This window comes from Rhamphochromis sp. 'chilingali' (genome assembly GCF_963969265.1).
Source record: "Rhamphochromis sp. 'chilingali' genome assembly, chromosome: 1".
Lineage (NCBI taxonomy): Eukaryota > Metazoa > Chordata > Actinopteri > Cichliformes > Cichlidae > Rhamphochromis > Rhamphochromis sp. 'chilingali'.
Window position 1 is genome coordinate 47,394,262 of NC_137929.1, and position 24,754 is coordinate 47,419,015.

Consider the following 24,754-nt stretch of genomic DNA (forward strand, 5'->3'; position numbering starts at 1 on the left):
ATTTTCCCATGAGGGCGCACATGAGAAACTGGGCCGCACTAGTAAGCTCAACTAAATTCTACTTAATATTAATTTGATCTCCTTATGTTGTTTGTGCGGCCCTCCACAACAGTCCACATGGGACTATTGTGGAGGGCCGCACCATGTTTCTAATGTAGGCCCTTGAGAAAATGAACTCTGTCCTAGAGTGTGGATAAATCATGTAGATAGCTACACACCTCACACAATGTTTTCTTTGAAGCTTCAGTCGCAGTTTTTTAGCAAGGTTAGTTTTTTTTAGACAAGAAGAAGTTCCAGTAGTTGAACAGTGTAACAGACTGATATAATACCATTTTACTCACCAAAATTAAGTTGAGAAACTTTCTAAGCTTTGTTTTATAATTAAAAGTGAATGTCTGAAGACAAGGAGAGAGAAAGAGTTGAGCCAGAAATGCCCAACGACAGATACAATTCTTGATTACAGATTTGATCATTATGATCCAACTTTTTGCTTTTTGTATTCATTTTCACCACAACATTTTATCTTGTTATAAATCAAGCACACCCGGCCTTTTCAGAGGAGTATTTTTACACTCACTCACTGTTTACGTCAGCTTTAGCCCATTTGAAAATGAAGAAATCTTTGAAGGTTGCCTGTTTGGGTCTGTCTTGAATCTTTCCGTTTGTTTGTGTCACTGATGATTTCACACCACTGATGATGATACTTTGTTAGATTTTGGAAAAAAATCATCACAGATGGTATTAAAGTCAGACATAGGACATGAAGTTTCACTAACAAGTTAATTAACGTGTAATTAACAAGTTGTAATTTACATCTTGTTAATTACAAGTCCTCAGCCAGCGAGCACACCCTGAATAGTCCTCCTCAAATTTAAGATAATCAAAATTTTAAAAATGGACTTAATTTTTTATGGAGATTCTGTGTTTATAGCTGTAGGGCAGTGGGCTATTTTTTTCCATAGACTTCTACAGGACAAGAAGTCTTTATGCATCCACAGCCATCACCCCCTGCTCACCATTAAAAAGAATGCAGGTGTGAACCATTTGTTTGTTTGTCAGTGGTGAAAATACAAGAGTTTCCACAAACCAAGCATGGTTATTGTTATTGCTATGGTGCTGCTTTGCCTCTTAAAAGCCTCCAGACCATACTATGTGCTGCAGATTGTCAGGACTAACAGGAAGAGTTTTGCTCACGAGCAAATAGGTTACTGTTTCATTAGCATTTCATGTTTTGCCATGAGAACAGGCTGGCTTTGGTCTTCAGATGTCTGAGCGTCTCTCATCCGATCTGCTTCTGGGGTCACACGACTGAGGTGTTGGTTAGTTATGCTATGACTCTTTGCCTTGTGGCCTTCTCTTTACCATCTAAAACACCCACTGTTCTGGGCATCCACACAGATTTGAAGCCAGACGAGCAGAGACCATAGAACGTCAAAGACATTCTAAGAGCGATGACAGACATAATAACCACGGGCAACGCGAGGTGGGCAGGTTTTGAGTTAACCTTTTATCAACTTTTAAGTGAACGACTGACATGAATACCAATGACAGTGAAGGATAACATTGATTGACATGTTACAGGGTGGTAAATATAGATTGGCACTTAGGCAACTGGAAACCGGAATGTCCACTAGGGACCAACAAAGGGATAAATGACAAAGAAATCACTTCCTGTGAGGACCATTACTCCTCCTCCTACTACTACTCCTTCCACCTCTTCTATTAATATGAAATTTGAACTTTAAATATAAAACAAAGAAATTTGTGTAAGATGAAACTCTTCAAACAGTTCAGTAAATCTGTGATTAATAATGATTAAGTTGTTTGCCATAAACATGCAAGGATAAAGCTCCTGGGTGACATCTGATTCCAGAGGACAGAAGAACAACTATCCGGGATAAGGAGGCATTTTCACACAAACACTCTGGTATTTCAGAAGATATTCACATACTCACACACAGATAACCACATAATACAAATAAGGATTGGCACTTTGGTATTCTGGTAATGTATTTTGTGGCCATACACACACACACACAAGCGCAGAGGGCTGACAGTAAACACACACACGTCGTCTATGTTCCATTTAGACTGTATATTTACTCTGCATTACGGGGTTAATGAGGTGAAGCTTTCCCCTCTCTCACTCACTCTCTCTTTAATGGATCTCTCTCGCTCTCTTCCTGTGCTTGTCTCTTATTCTCCTCTCATTCCTGCCTCTGTTTTCTTTCCTTCTCTGTTTTCCTTTTCTCTTTTACAATCATTCCCACTGTCACTCTTCTGACCTTTGCTTTCCATTTTTCTGCCCCTTCTGTCCTTTGTTTCATCTTCTGTCTCTTTCTCTCACCCTCCATCTCTCTCCGTTTACCAAATAGCTGATGTCACTTTTTCCATTTCCTCCTAATGGAGGCAGAAACACAGAGCGATGGACGGTGAGGAAAAACAGCCAGAGATGAAGAAGGATGGATGGAAAGCGAAGGAGTCAACAAGGAAGGATGAAAAGGTGACAGCCGGGGGAAACAGAGACTGAAGAACCTGGGAGTTGACGTGGGAGAAAATTAAGGAAGATTGAGAGAATGAGGGGAGGAAGCAGTAAAAGAAAGGCAGATGAAATGATGGACGGAGAGTGTAGGGAGGTGAAAAGATGATGGAAAACAAGACGATGGAGAGAGAGTGGTGGATTATGGGTAAGAAAAAGATAGTGGCCCATCATAAAAAGGTTAATTATTGATTTTTCTGAAGGAGAAATCAACCTGAAAACATCACTGATGCTCAGTCTAATGACTCAAGTCTTCTGTTTTATTCCAAACAGGCTAGTATAGCTCCAGCTGGCAGAAATGCTGTCAAAGTGCAAACTGTGTGGTGCATTTAAAAAAAACCACATCATGGCTAAACTGTAAATACACACACTAAACACAATCAAGCATTTTTAACTGAAACCAAGTCTACAGGAACATTTTTGCAACTATTCTAACATATCTGAAATAAATTTCATCACGTTGCATAAAAGCTACAGCAGAGTTTCATACAAAAAAAAAAGTTACATAATTATTCTGTACATATGCAGCCCAGTCTTACAGAAAAAATAAAACAGTCACAAAATTAGTGCAAACAGTTTTCAGGTGCATTAGCAAGAAAGACAGAAGCACGAAAGTACGCCGAGTCTGAAATACAAAAGGGCGGGGTCACAGACGCAGATAGAGGAGCATGGCAGACACAGGAAGACCACGACAGACGGCGTGTTTCCATCAGATTTGATAAGATCTCCAACAGCATTGACTGAAATGCAGCACAAACCATGACACAGCCTCCACCGTGTTTCACTCATGGCTGTAGACACTCACGCTTGCACCTCTCCTGACCTCCTCTGGACATATTCATGATGATTTCAACCAAGAATTCCAAATTTGTATTAATAACTCTACCAGACCTGTTGTCACTGATCTTTAGGCCAGCTCTTGTGCAATCAGACCTCAGCCTTTTGTCCCTTCCACTGAGAGCATTTCTGATGAGGCTTCAGTGGTCAGTAGATGGATCCACTGAAGGTCCTGATGCATCTCTCAGGTCGTGTGTCAGCTCTTTGCTGGATTTCTTTCTCTCTGTCTTACAGACATGATGTTTAGATACCATGTATATGCTATAGATATTTTTCTTTTAGGCCTGTCACTTCCTCTTTCTCTTCTGTAAGTTTCCAGTTAACAGTTCTTTGGGAATCACTTTGTTGGTGCAAAAATACTATTTTATGTCTGTCAAACTGTGTTATTTTTGACCTTTTTCATAGATTCAAATACAGAAATGGGAACAAATTATCTGTTTTTTTGCCTAAAGATACAATATAAAATCAGTTCTTTGCCTGTGAGTTAGGTGACTTTTTTAATCTTGAATGAAAGCTTGAAAGTCTGCTTTAACAAACAAAAACACATCCCTCTTAAAATGATCACTTACAAGAACTTGGACTGAAAGGGAGTGAAAAAGCTGAAAGGAGCCTCGGGCCTTTTGCACAGTGCTGTATGTGTCTGTATACAGAAAACAATAAGTCAAATCCAGTACTAACAATAATGTTCGGGTTAATCAGTCCTGAATTATATGTTCCAGCCCACCTGAAAAATGTAAAAGGAAGAAGAAAATACATCAAAGGGAAATAAAGGGCGACTCAAATGATGGAGAGATGGAAGGAAAAGAGAGCGAACAGAGACATTCCCAGACAGAGCAGCCAGGCTGTTAAGACACACACAAACACACACACAAACACACACACCTTGCTCCATCATTAGTCTTCATTAGGGCCTTTATGAGGAAAATTAGAAAGGGAGTTTCCTCCCAAACTGAACCCTGGGGTCCAACCTGCCTCTGTGTGTATGTGTGTGTGTGTGTGTGTGTGTAACTGTGGTTAATTTCTACATGAGGTTTAGCAGATGAAAGAGGAAACAAAACGGTAACTCAGTGTGTGTGTGTGTGGAAACTATGTACTAGATATTTGATACAAGCAGACACACACACACACACACACACACACACACGGATCTGAAAATGTAAATAAAATGATGTAAATCAAAAACTGTGTGAGGATTCCTAATTTTTAAAAATATATTACTGAACTAAAAGCGAAGGATCACATGGGGTATTACCGGCTAAGATAGGAACGAAAAGTCTAAGACCCGAAAACAGCAGACATGTCAAAAAATATTGTAAAATTGTGGTGTTAGCTGTGCTGTACCCACCTGCAGTATCTCACGGTGTGTGTCAAGGTCAGAGAGCTGTTTGGCGTAGGCCCTACAGTAGGTGGAGCTCTGGAGGCTTCACATACACCACTGCCAGTATGACCAGCGAGACAAGACGGACACTTATTTATTTGTTGTTGTTTTTTTGACCATAATTAGAGAACCTAATAGGACAGATATCAGCAGAGCAACTGGAGACCAAATGTGTCATTGCAGTTGGGATCTTTTTTTCATATATATATATATATATATATATATATATATATATATATATATAATAAATAAGAAAAACAAAAATCTTAAAAACTCTATCGCATAAACTGTATATGGAAGATGGGCATGTCCACTGGTTTCTGAAGGCCCGTCTTGAATCCTCGAGATGCACATTTCCATGATTGCCATCATGGTTGAAAAAAACAAACAAAAAACAGCTGTGACAAGGAGGGGCAGGACTGACAAAAACTTGAGGCTCATCATCTAATAAGTTGTGATTGATAAGTTTCTAATGAGTCTGTTTTTTCAGACCACCTATAGTAGAGCTTGTTTTTCTCTCTTTCCTCTCCAATTCCCCCCACAAAAAAGGAACATTCCACCCGATAAACAACTCGATTAAATTCACACATATGAGAATTCATCCACTAATTGCCAAAGTCTGATGATATTATTTACACTTCAACAAAAGTTTTAGTAAGATTGGATAAAGAGCAGCTACCACAGGCTAGCAGCAGCTAACAAAGACTAACAGTGGCAAAAGCAGCAGCACTGACATTGGACACAAGTTAGTATTTAAGGTGACTCAGGTAAAAAATTACAAAACATTTAAGTTTAATTCTGATTTATTTTTGTTATTTGTTAGCCAGCCACAACAATTATATTATACCACTGACTGACATATGAATACATTAAAAGGTTAGCAGAGCCTGGAATTCCTGTTACCAATCAACCATCTGCAACAAAGCGATCCATGACAACTGAATTGCTTCATTTGTAGACACCAACTTTGAAAAGAATTCGTTTGTGGGCTTAAAAAAAAATCATGCCTTTGTGCATCAGTGCTGAATGTTACAGTGGCTATGTCTTTCATAAATACAGAGAGCAGTATTCATAGGCCATCTACAGAATGTAACCAATCAGATAATATTATGGGAGGGACATTAAAGTGTTAGCTGTTCAGAAAGAGGCAGCTGTATCACTTAAAAGAAAAAAAAAGAGTCAAGCCAAGCCATTGGTTGCTGCCTAATTGGCACCACCTGACACCTGGCTTATTCTGTCTTCTCTAAAATGCAGGATGGGATAAAGAAACTGAGGCACACAGACTGTTTTCAGGCCTGTGACTGAGTCACCGCGTGTGTTTATGCGACTGCCTTACAGTGCGTGCGTAAATATAAGGTGTGTTTCTTTGTGTAACTATTAGCGTGTGTGTGTCCTGTCCTCTTGGTGCTGACAGCTTCTCATTAGCCACAGACAGCTGGAGGAGGTCATCACTGCCCCGTCTCTCTGTCACGCAAAAACACACACACACACACACTCTCTGTACTGCTGAGGACCCTCGGTGGCATTGTTCATCCACTAGTCCACAACCCTGACCTAATTAATTCATTACTCTCAAAAACTGTCTCTAGTTTGCTCAATGTGTTTTTAATTTTCCAGGATGAGCTTACTTTCCACAAAATGTCTTCCTTCAAAAAGTCATAAAATGCCTTCAAGTCATGCAGCACTACATTTCTCAAATACAACCTTGAGGAAAATAGAGCAGTATGAAAATAAGAGCAGAGCTTGTGCAACTTCCTAAATCTTACGTGCTGACAGGACGTAGGAAACCCAACTTAACACTTAGCCCTACTTTGCAAAGTAGGGTTAAGTGCGCTCTTTTAGCTTGTTTCTAAATGTGGGCTAAAACAGCAAAAACATTACTAATGGATCGACCACAGCCAGTAATTTTAAATAAAATAAGCATTTCTCATCTCTCATTTCTCATCATTAAAAAGCTATTAAAAAGCTAAGTTGTCACTTTTAGACAGCAGACATTAGTTTACAGACTGAATTTCTGTCTATAAAGTCCTTACTTTACACAAACACTGGCACATGCATGAAACCAAAGCATGCTCAAATGGGATTTTTCAATAGCAGTAGGACTAGTCATCTATTTATTTATATCTTTTTTATACAGATAAAAAAATACAGTGGTCCCTGCTTATCACAGGAGTTTATGTTCTAAAAATAACCTGTAATAGGCTAAATAAAGTAGCCAGCTTTATTTTTTTACAATCACTATAGATGTTTTAAGGCTGTAAACCCCTCACTACACACATTATACACTTTTCTCAGACAAGCATTGACATTTTCACACTTTTATCTGTTGTTTAAACACTCTCAAAGTTCAAACGTTCGTAGAAAAATAAGTCCAGTATTATGGAATGAAACCAAAGGTACGGTTGACAATACGTTGTTGTGTTTGTTGGGGAGAAAACTTACAAACATACAGTGCAGCACTTCAGAGTCACGCTGCTACCGATCAAAGATTTATGTAAATTTGACAAGCTGAACGCATTCTGTACTGTACAGGAGACACGGCACGGGACTGATTGACAATGGTCTACAGCCAATCAGGACACAGAACACAATGTGCTGTAAAAAAAAGAAAAGAAAAGAAAAAAAGCATGCAAAATTGCAGAAAAAAAATCTGCCAAACACCGAGGATGCGAAAGGTGAACCGCATTATAGTGAGGGACCACTGTAAACCAAATCAGAATTACAACTGCAATCCAAATTCCTTCCAAATATTAAATGTGTTGTCATGAATTCAGAAACTAGATTAGCGGTTTCACAAAACATGAGAAAATAAGCAACCCAGTCAAAAAACTAAAGGTCACACTGTTTTTCATTAAGCAAAAAGCAAACTGAATTCAGTTTTTTGTACTTAAGTTTGAGAAAGATGTCAGAAATTAATCAAACATAACATTCAACCAGGTTCAGGAATCAGTAAATGAAATCTGGCATCGAAAAAGTATAAAGCACTTTACTATTAAATACTACTAACTACTGCAAAACAGGAAGTGTGAAAATTCATGGCCAACAACTAAAATTAAATTTTAGCATTAAAAACATTTGAAATAAAAACCTTGGGCACAGTGGTGGATTTACCATTACAGAAACAAATCAGGGCAGTCTATAACTTTTAAATAAACTTGACATAAAATTATAAGCTCATAAACTTTATGGATTTTTGATGGTGGATTAATACATTTGTTATGCACTCCGTGAGTATATAACATTATAATATATATATTTCTTTAATTAATTAATTAATTAAAATACATATGAGACATTTTGATAAACAACCTTATTCTTAATGGTCTGTGCCACATTCAAAATTCAAATAGCTCCATATAGATTTGTCCGTGGTTCATTCGATAGTAAAAGTTACCAAAGCTGACCAACACAGTTTCACTGTTCCATCTACCTGTACCTTCAATCTTATGTACCTGAGAATTTGCATGATGTTAGCTTGATACCAGTAGGGTGATGACACTTTCTGATAGGACGTTGAATGCCCTCCACTGCATGTAAAGTTTTCTTGGCAAAATCAAAAAAAAAAATTATCTCTCTTTTTAAAATTTAAATTGTATTTGTATTTGTGAATATGTGTAATTCTGCTCTGTCTCACAATTGTGAACCCTTCCATCAGCCCCTGGATCCAGATCTGGACAAATTCCAAAAGGTAATCACTTCTAAGTTCGGCCAAGCCCTGATAAAAAAAAATTAAAAAATTAAAAAAATCATGTAAATGCATCCATAAATTCTGAGTAATAACTGAGCCAATTACACAACGTCCTTGGCAAAGATAATTAAGGCCACATAAAAATAAGATCGGGAAAAGTGGCTCATGTCTCATCCATCCTGAGAGGAAATTATCATCCTGCGCTCTCTCAGAGTGACTGCTGTGTGCATCCTCAGAAAAAATAAACTCTACACGTTTGCGAGATGTAATTAAACACCTGAAGCATGGGGGTAGGATGTGAAATAAAGTCAGCAGCTGACTATGAACAAACAACAACAAAAGGAGGTGGGGGAGTTCTCTGATAGCAGCACTCTGATAAATGTTGTAGTGCACTGCTTACAACTTTGATCATCAGGACTAATCTCTAATGTCTTTAATGCGATCAAAAAAATCAACATTTTCAAGGGAGAGGATCTTGTGTCACGGATGATTTGGCCCTCCAACTCTAATGCTCTAAATGCCCCAAAGCATGTGAACATTTCCTTTCATTAAAAAAAAAGTAAGTATATCATGAGTCTAACAAGGATTGAGTGGTCGAATCGGTCAGGATGTGTGTGTGTCCGCCTACTGAACTGGTAAAACAAAAAAACCATCCCATTCTCCTTTCTCCATGTCTCTCAACACTCATTTGCTTTGTCCTTCTCTCTTTCAATTTCACCCACACAATCTCACAATCATATACGTACAGCCGAAAATACACACACGCACACATCCCTTCATCTCTCTCTTTCACACGCACACAATAAACACTTGTCATTGGTCGGCATCACTCGTTTATTCTTGCCCGAGCGAGGGATTTGTTTTTGTTCTTCCTGTCATTCGCCCATTTGACTTGATGGATGGTGGGTGGTGACGCAAAACACCTGCCACACGCGCACACACAGATGCACACAACCTAAAATGGGCCACAACGCATGCAATCAATGTGTGCAAATATGCTTGAAAGAAGAACGCAGCAAATAAACACACATATACTGTCTATACACAACATCTGAGGTCACAAACTGATGTCCACATGAGAGTATAAGTACACAAACAGACAACACAAAGCTGCCATTTCCCAACACTAGCCAAACCATTAAGTACTTTCTTGTTAACTTCCAGGGATTTTTTTTATTATCTAGTCTTGCGAGGACCAAATTAAGGACAGCAAGCACACATGCAGTCGACACCAACAGACAGACAGATCCCTCTTGCCATGGTTGACTTCCGATGTGGCCTGAAGTGTAAACAACAGTTTATCTCCATAGAGGACAAATGGACAGCAGAAGCACAGAGAACACGAGAAGCGGGGGAGGATTTGAACCCCGAGGTCATCACTGCAAATCCCACAAAGGAAGAAGAAGAAATGAGGGAAATCTGAGGATTGCGCTCCTAAACAATTTCTCACCACAAGAGCCCTTGGTTCCAACACAAAGCTAAATGAAGAGCATACTTGAGGATAAGGTAAAGTAAACAGAAATGACTCCAAAATGACTGCTGCTCTGGGCCTTACAGATGTATAAAAAGACCATTTAAAAACTAAAAAATTTACACTTAAGCACCTATTTTAGCAAAGATATGGAAATGGTTGTTTTTTTCTGGTTACTATTGGCCAAACATCTCAATTAGAGGTGTCACAATAACTGTATACAAATAACACCACAATATTTATCTGACAAATATCTGTCAATCAAGGAAGGAAGACTGTGCTTGCCCAGTGAAATCTAAAAACAATTAAAGGACAATTAATAGGCAACAATTAATACACACGTGCCAACACAAAAGCATTCTTTTTCCTTGCATCTGTTATTGTCAGTTCTACAGATCTTCTGGCCTGTTTGCAGCCACCTTTAAAAATGTGTCTTTGGAAACAAGCTGGGCTCTGCTTGCCTCTAATTTCACTGAAATCTGTAAGTGAGGCCAGTATTTGGATGAGCACACGAATGCCTCGTTAGCAATGTCAGACCCAGAGAACAGCAGCTTCTTCTGGTTCTCTGGTCTTTGACAGAAAATTGATAGAAAACTACCATGCCCACAAGCTGCCACTGGCTTTGCTTTCACTGCTCTGGGATCAGTTAGTTACAATCGACGTGTATTAGCATTAGCACATAACCAACTTCTCTGTGATTTATGGGATTTTCTGTGAATTTGTGATTTTTTTGGCAGTTTATTTCAGAGAATATGCACGATGAAGCTCTAATCTAAGTATTAAAACATGTTCAGCAGCTCAAATAGAAACGAGAATGATGTGTAGCAATAACCTGCATGTGTTTTAAGCTGAATTTAAGGTTTAGATTAGCACATTTACACTCCACTGATAGTCTGGGGACCGCTATGTGGTGCAACTGGTCTGTGGGACACTATTGGTTGTGCTGCTGTTAGTCCATGAGCCAGCCATGAAGAAGAATGAAGTTATAATATACAAAGACTTGAAGCGAAACTGAGTGTTAAAAACAAAAAGTCTCAACTTCAGCCACTTTTTTTTAAACAGTTATTCGCTTACAAGTGAACTCAGCTGTCAGTAGGGATGGGAACTGACACGAATGTAGCTATTTTGATTCCATTATCAGTAGCAGTTATTGATTTGATTCTTTGTCAGTTCCCTCATCGATTCTCATTGGCTCCACTTTGAGAGTCCCCACTATCTCCACGTAGGAGACACATTTGCGGGATGATAAATTACACTTTATGTGGAACAGCCTTCAAAAAAATTTGTAGGTCATCAAAAAAATTTGGCCAAGGACATGAATGTAAGCTATAACCTCGGGTAAACACCATATCATGTGCAACCTTTTTCACATGGAAAAATTACTTATTTTAAGTTGTATACTCATAAAACTGATGCACAATAACAGTCTTAATTAAGATACATGATTATGCCTAAAACAAATCAACATATTTTGTTTTTTTAAAACCCTGATGTTTAGGCTTGCAAGTGGTTATCTGAGGTCAGCAGTTAGCTAAAGAAAAAAAAAAGAAAAAAAAAGTTTGTTTATGTGTTACATCCTCATTTCCTGGTGATAAACCACAAGACCAACAACCAATAGTCTGCTTCACATTTCCACTTCTCTCTTCAGGATCAAAATGACAGATCGATAAAGAAGGCCATTTTTACATTAAGTTATGTTAATATTCAGTTTGATGCTCATAAGAACTGAGATTATGTCAAATGTGTAAAATACAGGTTACCTTTCATGAAAAAAGTATATGAAAAAGTAACGAGCATCATTAATAGTGCCACTCACAAGCTAAATGCTAAGATTGCTAGATAGCCTAAAAAACAAAACATGCACAAACACATGCACACACACAAAACAAAACTCTCTGTACCAAATGTGCAAGTGTACAAATATTGATATAAGATAGCCAAGGACACAGGGTGTGACTTTAAAAAGCAATGTTAAGGGAGTCTGTTGTCCATTTAAAATGTTCCAGTACAACTAAACAGTTTTAGAACTTGATGGATGGAATCATGATAAAATAATCACGAGTCCAAAAACATAATTAAACTGATTATTTCAGATGTAAAACATAAGGGAGATAAAGAGAGAGATAAACACAGACACTGATGTAAACACGGACAACAGGATGTGAATGACGTCGGCCAAAATGCTGGAACAACTATTTCTGTCAGTTGCGATTCTGGGGGTGGGAACGTGTGTTTGTATTTGTGTGTGTGTGTGGCCCATATGGTATCATGGGAATAAAATGAGAAAGCCACGCACACTCAGACTCTCACACATAGGGCAATGACAAAACTGGACACAAATTGATACCAAATTAGAAACTGTGTTTTTGTTTTTCTCCAAACAGACCAAGAGGAGCTTGGCAGGCAGGACAGACACTTGACAAGAGAAAGAGAGAGAAAGAGAGAGAAAGAGAGAGATGAGGATAGAAAGAACGTGAGAAAGAAAGCAGAAGGGAGAATGGAAGGAGGAATTAAAATAAAAGTGGAATGAGGGCTGGTGAGGTGGAAATTGATCCACAGGGATTCAGTGTATATGTGTGTTGTTTTAGCTGGATGCTCTTGGATTCTTTGCTGACCTTTACAAAGATAGCAGCTGGCCATCTCGTATGGTTTTAGGATTGGTTTGTGTTCTGGTTCTCGAGCGCAAAACGAGCTGAAAAGCAGATGGAGAGCTAAGGAGAGAGCAGCGGCAGAAAAGAAATTCTCCTGTCGTTCATCGACCTCTCTGGAAGAGAGAGGGGAGCTGAGCAAAAGCGGAACTGCTTCAAGTGAACTGAGAGAAACAAAACTGGCAAATATTTATTTTTTGTTCTTGTGCTCTTTCATCCAAATAAAGCTTTCACTTCAATTGAGAACTGCGAGTCTGGCCGAGCTGCGTCCTTTCAACTTTTATGCCAAGAAAAATCACTTTGAATTTAGTTGAAGGGATGAGTTTTCACAGCAAGTTAAGAGTTGGTCGACTTTGGACAAAAAAAAACTTTTCGCAAACACAAACTTTTTTGTCCGTGTCACTGGTCTAATTATTTAGGGATGGTCTCACCAAATGGTTACAGTTAGGCACAAGCTGAAACCTCTTTGAGCCACTTCACAGGGCAGTTTAGCTTCAACAGCTAGCTTCAGACGTGTTTGGAATACAATTCCCCACACTGTCAAAGTGAGTGAAATCCAGAGTGTGGCTGTTCACGAGTGTGGTGTCAGTGTTTCTACAGGTATATAAACAAGATGCAAGACTGGGGCATGTTGATATTTAGTGTGAAGCAGCTTGGATGAGAATGAGCTCCTCAAAGTCTGAAGTCTGAAGAAACAACTTGAGGTGATTCAGACATCTGAACCTCCAAAACAAGGTTCTATGAGGTTCTATTTCAGGCATGTTCTAAAGGAATGATAGTGTCTGGCCAGCTGATTTGGGAATTCCTTGGTGTGCCCAAAGAAAAACTGTAGGTGGTGGCTGGGAATCTCTATTTAGACCGCTGCTCTCTCAAACAAGACCTGGATAAGTGGATGCATGGGGCTGAGGGGCAGATGGCCAGACCAATGGAGCTAATGGCTGGACCAAACTTCAAAATGAACAAAAACCTTAAACTTAATTATTTGACCAGTGTCTATTTTTGGCCAGTCATTTTATGCAGAACTTTTGTTTTGATTGGTAACATTAGAAAATAATGTGATTGCAATTTTTAGCACTTTAATGTAAAACGATACAACATTTGATTGTAATTAGATTATTTCTAAACTCGACGTAGATTCATTTGTAAAATTTAAAAATGTAACATACAAGTCTCATAGTCGGAAGTCCAGACAAACAAAAGTCAGAACACTTTTGTATTAAAATACTCTGCTGTTTCATTTTCTCTCTTTCTTTTGTTCTTTTTTACACTCCTTTATTTTTAACCACTGACTCAGCCCTCCTCAGCATCCAGGATATCAGTGTTATGAAGTCCTCCTACAGTATTTGTTTTACTTTTCAGAGTAGAAACAATAACATTATTGAAGCGTGATATAATTGCTGTCAAGCCTGATGCACCAACAGTCACCAAGTTTGTCTATAATTGCTAGCAAAGCACAGAGTTATTTATTTATTTTTATATAAAATATAGACAGTACTTTTCCATTCTAGTGGGAACATACTGGGAGGGAAGCACCATAAGATGATTGGAAAAAAGAAGCACCATACTGGAACTCTAGCAGAAACTGCTAAAGGTCCTGGATGTAGATTCAAGGTGCCCAAAGTTACATTTTTCTCAAACATCTTTGCTTTTCTTATCTGGAGGGGTGATCTAAATATTTGTGGCTTACATCAGATGGAAAACTGACAGTTCGATGGAGCGTCCGGTATGTTGGAGCATTTCTTCTGTATGCTGTTTATGACTACAGAAATTAATCACATCCAAACAATACGAGAGCTGGAGTCAGAGAGTGATTGGGCGGTTTTGCTTGATAAATGGAGGAAGTAATTAAATTGTAGTAAAAGTTACTGCAGACTAAATTACTGTCAACAGGCTGGATCAGCATAAAGGATGCTGTGTTCTGTATTCCAGGAAAAGACTGAACAATGCAAAACTAAACAAAACAGCCTCTATAATTATAAGGGATATGTGGCAGAAGTGATAGGGAGATGGACGGAGGGATGATCTGATCAGAAAGATGGATGCGAGATGGATGGATGAAAGATGAAGGGAGTGCCGTCCTCAGATCTGTTTTACTATCATTTCACAGCCTAAACGTGCAAAGGTCAGCTGTTATTAATGGCAGGCCCCGAGGAGAGCAGATGAGTGTGTATGCAAATGTGTGTGACAGGCAGCGAGTGTGAAGGCTTGCATGTCACACCTTTCTGCTCTAAATGCCATGCAGGCTGCCATTAGTGTCGTTGCTGAATCGTCCCCACGGGGCTTGAAACTCAGGGTGTGTTTGGAAATGTGACCTGACACTCCCTTCACTGCTTTATTCGACCACAGAAGAAGTTTAATTTTTCTATTATGAGCTAATATCTGCGCAGGAGGAGATGCATGTTAGCACCTAAATTTCTCCCTGGTGCATTTCTCCAAATTGCATGAGTATTAAACTAACAGAAGAGCTTTGTAGCATCTATTTTTTGTGACAAGTGTCATAAAATCCTTGGAGAGCACATCTTTATGGTTACTTTTTTTACACTATGAATATGCATGTCTCTGTTCACAAGCCGTTTCTTTTTTCTTTCAACACACTACTGTGCTCCTATGTCCTGTGTGCACTTCAAGGATTCGGCCTCATTTTACCACCAGACAAATGCAATGCATTTGCCACCAAGCTAGCTTTGTTAGCAGTGTTACTCAGGACTGTTTGGTCAGCAGCTTAGCTGTGAGTATTGCGGGGAGAATGGGGAAATGTCCTCTGTGAGATGTGTGATGAGAGCACACAACATGCTATCAGGCTCTTTTTGCAGACCAGCACATCTTCAAAAACATCGCCACAATACCAAACAGATCCTTTACCTTGTCTTGCTGAACTACACAGGATCCATAGAGACTGCACGTGGAAGCGCCTTAAACAGTGCATTCTTTCTAATGGCCAACAGGGGGCGACTCCCATGATTGTTTAAATGGGTTGTGTCAGAAAGACAACTATTGTAGTTTCTGACATCATTGTGTTGTCCACCTTATTGGATATGATACAACCACATGTATCCGCTGACCAAAAAATTCTCTGAGTGACTGCTTTGGTTGCTAGGAGATCACCGTTTCCTGCAATTTTTCCATGTTAGTCAACAAATACTCGCTAACTACTAGCCAAGCAGTTGTGAAAATGAAGGGTGCAACACAAATTTCGCTTTCAAAGTAAATGTTTTTGACTGCATGTAACCGATTGGTGAGTAAATGGCGTCACTCGTGGAGTCATGAGAGCGACTCTACCCATGTTGTAATGGAAAGTGACCAAACTTGAGTAGGGTTGAGTTGAGTAAGTGTTACTCTAATCAGAGATGAGGCATAACAGTCATGGGTTGGCCTCCCCCAGAGCACGGACCTCAACATTATCAAAGCAGCGGGTATCATCTTGACAGAGAACAGAACAAAAGGCAGTCAACATCGACAGAACAGTCTCACTGAATAAAACAGGAAGTTCAAGCTGTACATTAACATGTTCATTAGCGTCCAGAAGAACATTAAACAGATGAGCCTAGATTTTAGTGACAAAATTCAGGTTTTGCAAGTATAATCTCTAAAACATTATCTGCACATAAAGAAGATTTTTGATAAGAGAGGCTTTCTGGTTTCTGTTTGTAGTTCAGTTTTAGTCAGAGATCTGCTGACGAGTCAAGTTTTGGGAAGAATAGGTTGATTGTAGGAAAAGAGCGCAGCTGTAATAAATTTATACATAAAACCAGGTAGGCTTGGATATCTGCTGTCTACAACCAGAAGCTTCAAAAAATTAGGCCATAATGGGTTGCCAACATGGTATGCCAGTATTATCTGATTGGGAAGTACTGTTTAATATACTCGCTTCCAAAATTACCAGAATTATTGCAGTTTTTGTCAACAGCTACAATATAACTGTTTGACCCAAACAAACTGATAAATGCCTCCTGCGATTTACCAAAAACACATTGTGAAAAGTTTGCCTTGAAAATATACAGGATGAAGTCATTTAGATTTTCTTAGATCAAGTCTAAGGAAATCTAAATGACTTTTAATCTGCCCTGCTACACATGTGGATGGACACAGTAATTTAGCACAATTCTCTAAACTTAAAAGCAACTAAATGTCACCTCGTCCCAGTCTTTGCTTCTTCCAAAAGGACAACAAATGCAGCGTAAACGCAGAACGAATGGGGTGCAAATGCATGCAGAGGTGCTGCTCCACTCCACCTAATGTATTTTTGGCTGAAGCTGTGTCCCAGTTGTGTGCGGCTCCTTGGCGTTGGGAGGCAGGTGAAGGGTGTCTGGTGACAAAATGCCTGGTGTGTAGCCTATTTTCCGGGTTTTGACCTTTCCTGAACACACCGCTGTGAGGAGAACGAAGATGAATTGGAGCGCTGAAGCTGTCCACTCACAGGAAAAATAAAAAAGGGAGGAGGAACCGATTGATAATAAGTGTTTCTTTCAATTTCTGTTTCAGTTTGCCGTTTTCTCTGCAGTTTTCTTTGAATGTCATCTGTTTCTCCTTCCCTCTGTTTCCTGAATAGGGAGTAATGGAGTGTTTGATGTACATGGAGAGGTTTGGGACAAACAGCATGCCAGATTGTCTCCTGTTTAACCTGCGTGACATGGAAACACAACAAACTGCCAGCAAACTAAATAGAAGAAAACAGATTAGACTGAATGGGGGAGCCAGTGAAAGATTTGAATTTTAACCTTTAGACATGATGGTGTTTGTTCTACCAGGCCATCCAGGGTTAGAATATCACTTTTCTTTTTTATAAATCTCACCTGACTCCTTCACACACATCATTCTTCTTCATTTTACTCCCTCCTCTCACTGTCAAACATTTCTCCGCTCTCTTGTAATTACTGTCACCTTCTTTGTTTGTACTTCCTTTGTGTCACGTTCAGGTCACATCGCAGCAAGCTGGAGAGAAGGATGACATTTTATTGCTCTGGCTTAAAAGTGTTGATGTGAACAAGTTTGAAATAGCCGCAATGTCAACATCCGAGCTGACAGAGATTATTTTTAAGCTACTTGATTTTTCTTTTTAAAAAGGAAAGAAAAGGATGGTTAAAAAAAATGCTTCTCTGGAGTTTACTTTGATTTCTTGTTTACAATTTGGAGCACAAATGGATGCAATTTTCAGTCATACAGAAACTAAACACAATATTTTTATACTGCGTTTAAGTTTTAGTTTTTCTAAAAAAATATCTAATCAGGGTCAAATAATTTATTCAGATTATTTTTAGACATTTTGCTTTTGACATCTTTTAAACATTTTTTTAGCCCGTCGTGTCTGCCATCTCAATTAAAATTTAGAAATTTTAGTCACCTGCACCAGGGTAAACCTCCGCCTACCCTATTCCTGCTTTACAGGTGAAAATAGAGCAAAAGGACCGCTAGTCTTTGACTTTATTTATTTTCTGCTGTGTTTTACTTGCATCTATTTGAAAGAGTGAGTGTTAACACACACAAAAAAAAAAAATTATGTGCTGGAATGTGCAGAAAATAAGTTTAAATGTTAAACAAATTTCTTCCAGTCAGAGAATGTTGCATATAATTAATTTTTTGCTTGATGCATAAAGTTAAAAGATAAAAAATAAAACAAGTTTTAAAAAGAGACTTTTCCATTTGATTACATTTTGTATGATGGATTATGTAGAAAAAGTAGAATTGGGATGAAAGATCTATCGCTTTATCACCTATTCAGGTTGTAAATCGTGTTTTTAAAAAGTAACTAAGTAACTAAGTAACTAAGCAATTAATTACTTTTGAAAATAAGTAATCAGTAAAGTAACATGATTACTTTTTGGAGGAAGTAATCAGTAATTAGTTACTGATTACTTTTTTCAAGTAACTTGACCAACACTGCTTGCCAACGGCTAAAAGGCTAATATTACTCACTGGTAGGCTAAATAGTGAGTCTCAATTTTTAAACCTTTGATTTAAGAATTCTATTAATATTTGCAAATTTTACAATTTCTCTCCTCTGTATCAATTTTACAGACAAACTTAAAACAAACTTTGGTGGTGACGGTGAGGCTAAATAACTGCACAGCTTCCTTTCAGCAGCTAATATTATAGCTATCAGCTAGCTAATGTCTGTGATGTTAGCTAGCCGCTAATATCGCAAACAGCACAAAAGATTGAGGTAGCCATTGTAGCATCATCCATTGGTTTTGGAATTTTGGATGTTAGCGCTTTGAACACTGCAGAGTTTGGTTTTTAGAAGATGAAATGGTGCAGATCTTAGTGATCAGCTAATCCTAGCTAGCTTGGCTAACAAACTGCAACACCGGTACTTATTGTGAGAAGTGACTGACCAGGTGTGTTGGAGAAATAGCTGCAGAGACACAAAACTGAACGCCTTTAACATTCATCCCTGTACTTTAGTCATCCATAAGAAGCTGTGGATACAGTAAAGTAGACAGTGAAAGAGAAAAGAGCTGTGATAAACTGCACAGTGATACTGTAACTCCAGCTGTGATATGCACATTTTTAGGGTGCTCTACAAACACCCGTGGCTGTCACAGAGCTATTAATGCAAACTGGTTTACTTCCTCTCCTCTCCACACAGTTCAGAGACAGAGAGACAAAAAGTCTAGAGCACTTTATAGGTGCATAAATATATAATTTATTAGTAACTGTGCATTTGTTTCAAGGGACAGAAAATCATTTCTGAGGGTTTGTGAGAGATAGCAAGAAAGGTAAGCTTGTATATCACACACACATTTACGCACAGAGTGGGGGACAGATAATACCAGATGAAGATTGAAATTGGAGGAAGAATCAATATTTCCATTCAAACGTCTGTTTCATTTTCTCCAGATTAGAGCAGACCGTTTCTCTCTGTTCCATCACCAAACAACTACCGAGCACACAACAGTGTTGCCGTGTGTGTGTGTGTGTGTGTGTCTTTCAGGGGTGATATTTTTCCACCAGCTGCTCGGTGAAGGACGTTCAGTTCAGTGCAAGACTTCCTTCGTATGCTACATCCTATGATTCAAAGAATAACAGAAATTTATAGTTACGTCTGCCTATTCACACTCACGATGGAATTTTCTAGCTTTTACATGGAATCACATACAAACACACTATATGGGACCTACTGTGTTTTTCCCTTATTTTCTGTCATACAAACACAGATACAGCGGTGGATGATCCCATTAAACATGGCCAAAGTTTAAAATAACTAGGTCAGAACACACAAAAGCTCAGGTTCAGACATAGAGCCAAACAACACAGTTATAAACAAGTGCTAGAGCGCTTGCTCATAGTGGATCATCTGATTGTTGGAGTTTTCTCTGTATTATTGTAAGCTCTTTACCTTACAATATAAAGCGCCTTGAGGGAACTGTTGTTGTGATTTGGCACTATGTAAAAACTGAACTGTATTGAGTTTGAACTGTGAATCATGCAAATCTGCTCTGTTTTAATTTATTTTTTTTTAAAAAGCATAAAAAGGCCCTCTTAAAAACCAAACCCGGCAAAACAATATTAGGAGAAAAATGAGAGAACGCTGATCAATAATAAAGCTTGATCTTGAATTTATTATTATTAGAAATGCTTCAATACATCGGCCTTGTTGCTGATATTGGCATATAAGCAAATAAAGTGTCATTTAGAGATGACAGTGAGTGAATTTTATCTGTTTAGTTTTAGCTCAATTTTCAGTTTAATTTTCAAAGATACTGTGATGAGAAGCTAAGACACTTAAAAACAGTTGAAACATAGTATTATGTTTTTTGTGACGATATCTCTGTCTTGAATACATAAATATGATGAACTTGTAATTTGTGCAATGATGAAACTTCACTGGCATGGCATGTCTGTTACAGTGACCGTTACAACCACTCAGTAACTGACAGTGCTGTGCAATACTGCAAATTTGGTAGCAGTGTAATAATAAGTAAATACAAGGTACCAATATTGATATGGATACTTTTATCTTATAAATTTGTTTTATGTAGAGGAGAACATTTTCACATGATTTTTGAGATCATTAATTATTAGTTTGCATATTCTGAACATACTAATGACCCCTACATCAATGATTTCTACCTTTCACAATTGTTTAAATGTGCCACAAGCTATAATAACGATAGACGTGACAGTCAACACAAAAAGGTTCAGATAGTTTATATTTAAGCTATACTTTCTATTAACAATCAAAATAAATGAACACAATTCAGTGGGCTACATGCTGAGCGTAGAAACAAAGTATCAATCCTGTTGCACTAATATCAGTCTAACACCAATATCAGCATTGATATCGATACTATCGCTATTTCAATCCATCTGCCTAATGAATCGTTTTTTGCATTTTTCAAATAAAATAAGAAAAAATGTGTCATTTGTGACTTGATATTGAATATTTTATCTGCCGGAACAAACCACGGTGTTAAATCAGTGAACGTTGAATAAATGAATGTGTGCTGCATGTGTCTCCATATAAGCCGACTTCCTGTACATAGACACAATCACTGGCCTCCACAGGGACTGACAAAGAGGGAGATATGGGACATATGAAGACACTGAGAAGCTTCCGTGGGTACACATACACGTGTGTGTGTGTGTGTGTGTGTGTCTGTACATTCCATTTCCAGCGTCCACAGTGTCCAAATAAACTGTCAACCCTGAAATGGCTGATAAAGTGTGTGTGTGTGTGTCACAATATTTGTCCTGTGTTATTGGAGCTCTGAGGCCGTAGAGTCTTCTATAAACACCCAGCTGTGAATTATTCAACAAATAAACACATCCAGGACCTCACACACACACACACACACACACACACACACACACACGCACGCACGCACGCACGCACGCACGCACGCACGCACACACACACACACACACACACGCACACACACACACACACACACACGCACGCACACACACACACAGTATTGTTCTCATGCAGGACACATACATAGGCATATTTAGAGCAAACACATATTTGTATGTAAAGATAGATAAATGTTATTTGTTTCAACAAACACACACACTCTCTATCACACACACACACAGACCTACCAACCAAAAGATAAAGATGACTGATACCTTAGTTTGACCATGAAGCACACAGTTACTACACACAAAAATATGTGTATGTGGATTTGATTTTTAAAAGGGAGGAAAAGCTGATGGAGAGATTGTGCATCAGAAAGACACACACACACCATTTCACTTTGTCTCAGCTTAAGTGGATTTAGCTGTTGGTCAGTTCAGTGCAAGGTGAGACAAAAATTATTGGCCCATTTAATGATGGGGGGACACTTACAGTTTGAAGGAGGTACTGCGTCACACACTTTCTGGTTTGTTCAGAAGTCAAGCTGTGTGTAGGTGTGTCAGGTGTGTCAGTATCTTCAGTAAGATAACATTATAGGTCATAGAGTGTTTGCAGGAAATAAAGCAGGAAACATATAGATACAGCATTAAATTAATCAAAACTAACAAAAAAATAGTTTTTCTTGTAAATAAGAAAAAATGATTATTTTCAGTTATGATCAATGTTTTTTTTGTTGGTGTAAAACACAAAAAAGAAACAATGAATGATTCCATTGCACTGCATGTCATGCTGTGTATGATTGTGTATTTGACACATTCAATATGAATTTGATTATATAGGTTGCATCAAATTTAATGAAATCTTTCCACCACAAACAAAATCTATTGAAACTGGAAATTTGTACATGACTGTCTGTTGACTGTTTGTATTAGTTATTATATTATTGTACTGCTCTTAACTAACTAATATGTAACAATAAAAGGAAATCCTGAAACTAATAAAAACCAAAAACAAGTAAATCCACTCTGCATCCCTCTAAAGTGGATTTAGTAATCAAATAAGTAAGGATCTTCCATTGTTTGGCAACATTAACTGATGCAGTGAGTAGTTTCCCATAATCACACGAGAAGACATCCTCTGTGGTCATGTTACTCCATTTCAGAAGACAAATTATTGCATCAAGCAAAGAAAACTAAGGAGACAGATGAAAATACTAAACCTGGGAACTGTTCAATGCACGTGGTGGACTATTATCTTGGAAGAAGAAATGTGATCTGGAAAATGAAGATTGGATTTTAGAACCTCTCACAGCCTCATCTGTTGTAGCAGATGACCGCCCCACCCTGAGCCTGATTCTTCTGGAGGTTTCTTCCCGTTAAAAGGGAGTTTTTCCTTCCCAACGTCGCCAAGTGCTTGGGTGGGTTGTATAATTGTTGGGGTTTTCTCTTTGTTCTTGTTTGTTTGACTTGAGGCACCTGTTGTTCTGATTTGATGCTACATGAATTGAATTAGCTTAACTGAACTGAATTGAACTGAACTGGAAAAAAAGGTCATATGGTCCAAGGAGCCCAAATTTACCCTGTTCCAGAATGTTGGTTGTATCAAGGTAAGAAGACAGATGCACCACGTTTAGTGACTACTGTGTAAGCTTCATCTACCTAGGAAGCATAGTCAACAGAGATGGTGGTGCAGATGAAGACGTTAGGAGCCGGATCAACAAAGCAAGGCTTGCATTCAACTCCCTGCGACCTATCTGGAACTCCAAAGCCTTATCCCAGCGCAGCAAGATCCGCATCTTCAACACCAATGTGAAAGCAGTCCTCCTGTATGGGTCCGAAATGTAGCGGGTGACCAACACCATTACCAGCAAGATACAGATTTTCATCACCAAGTGCTTGCGACACATCCTTAACATCAGATGGCCTGAGAAGATCTCGGACACAGACATGTGGAAGAGAACCAGCCAGAACCCAGTCGGTCAAGACATCAAGAAGAGAAAATAGGGCTGGATAAGCCACACACTCCGAAAACCATCCGACAAAGTCACAAGGCAAGCACTGGACTGGAACCCACAAGGAAAAAGGAAAGTGGGGAGACCCAAACAGACGTGGAGAAGATCTGTCGAGAGTGAAGTGAAGGCCGCCAGAATGACGTGGACCCAGCTGAAGAGAACGATCCAGAACAGAGTCCATTAGCGTGGTGTTGTGGCCCTAAGCTCCACCAGGACTCTACAGGAAAATTGATTGATTGATTGATTGATTGATTGATTGATTGATTGATTGATTGATTGTATAAACTGGGACACTTCAGGTCTAGCTTCCGCAACATTCCCTAAAAATGAGGTCATCCATTGCTTCTTTCATGTCAACATAAATACACTGAATGACCAGGTTTTCCTATGAATTGATTTTGTTCTTCCCTGAAGACTTTGGGCTGAAATTGAGAATAATTTGGAGAAAACCTCATGCAGCAAAAGTTGTGACACTGTACAAGCTTAAGCTAAACAATGCCATGGTGAATGTGCCCTATAAGGCAGCCCAGTGAAACAGAGTGATTTTTTGTTAATAAATCAGGTGGTGTATAACAACTTAAATCATGAAAACATCACATAAAGGAGAACAAATATCTCAATAGAATCATGTGACTTTTTTGGCTTGTCGCCATTGCAAGCCAAAGACCTGAAAACTGCTGATCATCAGCTACCAGTGAAACAGAAGAGGAGGATACACAAGTGTTCCACATGAGACACAAGATTTATGTTCTACTTAGTTTCATAAGACATTTTCAAAGATAGATAAATTAAAAATTCAGCCCACTCTATAACTTTAGTAACTTGTTCCACATCGTCCAGCACAAACGTTTGCTAGGACCTGGTCACCCTACCGGGACCTCAACCAAAAGAGCTCCCACTGGCTACAGAACATGATAACATGACATAGCATAAAACTTTTGAGGATGCACCAGTTTACTGGCCAGTCATTACTCACCTTACTGACTGCCAGCATTAAACGATGTGGACTGGATTTGTCCTCAATAGCACCATGAAGGGCTGAAACACCTGTACACAGTTTTCCCAGCACAAAAGCTTGAATTAATAACAAGCAAACACCATCTGTATAGGACAGGACTTGTTAAAAAATAAAAAAATAAATAAACAATAGGAAAATGACAAAGAGGAAGTTCATGTCACGATAGAGGTCAAACTAAGTCAAATTACTGCATCCAATAAGGGCTATGACATAAAATAATAACAGCCTGGCACAGAGGCCAGATAACAACCCACTCTCATGGAGGTGGCAGATGCAGCAATACATCTGTAGTAGCCACACAAACAGCATCACAAAATTCAGCAACACTCGTTACTTGTAATATATTGATCATTTCCATTTTTACAGT